The following is a 2,625-nucleotide window of genomic DNA, read 5'->3' on the forward strand; positions in this document are numbered from 1 at the left end:
GTGACAAATTGTCCTTTTTGTACACAATGTGGATTCTACTGTGTCTCAGTTTTCATATTTATCATCTTTAATATTTTACCATATTTATATATCAAAAGTAAAACAATTTTAAACAAATAATTGGATGAAAAAGAATGTGAGATGCATAGGAAGTCAAAGAATATGACTAATGTAAAAAAAAGATTTTTAGAATTGTCTCTAAAACCTTTAGAGACATGCTTTAGTAGCCCACTCCACTCTCTTTATAATATTCTTACCTTTCTTGATAACAATTCACACTGCCAAATTTAACACATAGGAGGTCAGGTAGAAGTAATATAATCTATTTTCTATGTTTTACAGGTACAAAAAAATTGAGATGTCTTACACGAAACCACATGGATATTGAAAGCCTAGCTGAGTTGAAATTTGAACTGACAATAGTGTGCAAGAATGTCTTTTAGATCATTATGCTTTACTGCCTCTTTAGACTTAAAATCTAGCAAGGTGAATCTTCACTGGAAAAAAAAAAGAGGTCTATATAATCTAAAAAGAGGGACCAGCAGTTAGCGTAATGGCTATGTCACTGGACTCCCATGCAGTCGAACGCGGTTCGAGTTCTGGACCTGGCGGCTTAAACTCATGCCGGGCGCATGTGCGTGAGTGCCCAAGATCCCAAGAGGAGAATGGAGGAGAAGGGATTGCAGCGTAGCCAAAAAACCCCCCGCCACTCACGGGTCTAGACTGGAAAGGGCAGAAATCTACGATAGATTAAGAATTTGAGATTCCAAAAGCCTATCCTATTTCAAAACCTCTTAAAAAAAAAAAAAAAAGAGTACCTGAGATGTAGTGAAAATTCCAAGAAGAAAAAAAAAATCAAATGTACAATGAGACTTTTGGGTAACATTTAAATAAAGGTATCCAGGAAGAAAATAACAGGATTTGTGTAATTTTTTTTTCCTTTGGAGAGGTTTTTGTGATAGGGCGTGTGCGCTCGCCAGACAGACAGAAAGCGAGAAATCACCCCCCAGGGGGGATGGCCATACCACAATCCCTTCTCCTCCATTCTCCTCTCGGGATCTTGGGCACGCACGCACACGCGCCTGGTGTGAGTTTTAAGTCACTGGGTCTGGGATGCAAACCGCGATCGACTACATGGGAGTCCAGCAACATAGCCATTACGCTAACTGCTGGTCCCAGGATTTGTGTAATTTTATAAGAATCTTAAGCTTTTGTAAATGCCCATATTTGCTATTTTTGTTTCCTTCAGCAATTTTCCAATGATTGATAGCCTGAAAACACAATAAAATGTGAGCTTATTTGAAGGAATAGAAAGGGAGATAGGAGCTAAATAATTAATACTCTATTCAGCTATGTATGATATGAAGAAAAAAAGAGACCTTTTCAAAATATACTTGGTAACAGTAGCTCTGAATGTATGTCATCTATGGTCTGAGAATAATGGGTTCCTCACTCAGCAAGGACATAGGAAAGACTGAGGTACAGACAGCTAGATCAGAGAAGTAAATGTTGAACTAAAGTGACTTGGTATACTTATTTGCACATTGAATGCAATCTGGGCTACTATTAAGTGGTACTTTGAATTCCATTGCTACTCTTCTGGGATATACTCTTCCCATTGTACCAGGTATTCCAGATAGTCTAATTGGCTTTGGTACTAGTGGAATCCTATACTTTGCTTACTACCTATTCTTTCATCTCTTTTGGGGAAGGCAATCTGAGTGAAGAGTGGAACTTTGTGAACCATACATAGAAAAATAATGAAAGATTAAGTAGATTTTTATAAATGATGTAGTTGGAAGCAGAATTCTTGGCAATTTGGACTTTTTAAAAATTCAATTTGGAAAAATATCTCAAATATAAAACTCCAGCTTGCCTAGAGTAAATGAAACTTTTTGATTAGCTGTGTCTGCTCCAGATGCCAGACAACTAGCAACTAATTTCTCATCTCTTAAAGGTAGCCCTCATATCAAGAGACTCTTGAGTATTGACAGGTAGTTGTTCTTCGCTAGGAGCAGAACAACTTCTCTTACAAATATATACATAGATGCCAGTTCCATAGATTGGCACCCTCTTGGGAAAGTGTGATCCAATCACAGCACTGTTTAAATTAGTTCCAAAAATTTATAGCTAAAATGTTTCACAGTTAGAAAATTCTAAAAACATTTTTCAGCTTCTAAAAAGTAATAAAGGAATTTGTCTTCTTCATTAAATATGTGAGTCTTGAGAGTAACATAAAAATAATACCTCAAATTTAGCATTTAGATATTTAAAAGCTAGGTGGTTTTTACAAGAGAATCTCAAAAAGTTTGTGAAAAAATGAAATTAAAGTGCAAGCTTATTTTAGTACCAAAGAAATTCAAACTCCATGGACCAGCAGTTAGAGTAATGGCTATGTCGCCAGACTCCCATGTAGTTGACTGCGGTTCGAGTCCCGGACCCGGTGGCTTAAACTCACGCTGGGTGCATATGCCTGCGTGCCCAAGATACCGAGAGGAGAATGGAGGAGAAGGGATTGCGGTGTGGCCATCTGCCCGGGGGGGTGATTTCTCACTTTCTGTCTCTCTGTCTCTCTCTGTCTGTCTGGCGAGCACACACGCCCTATAGCGAAAACCTCTCAAAAAA

This window comes from Tupaia chinensis, unplaced genomic scaffold (genome assembly GCF_000334495.1).
Source record: "Tupaia chinensis unplaced genomic scaffold, TupChi_1.0 Scaffold000357_1, whole genome shotgun sequence".
Classification (NCBI taxonomy): Eukaryota; Metazoa; Chordata; class Mammalia; order Scandentia; family Tupaiidae; genus Tupaia; species Tupaia belangeri.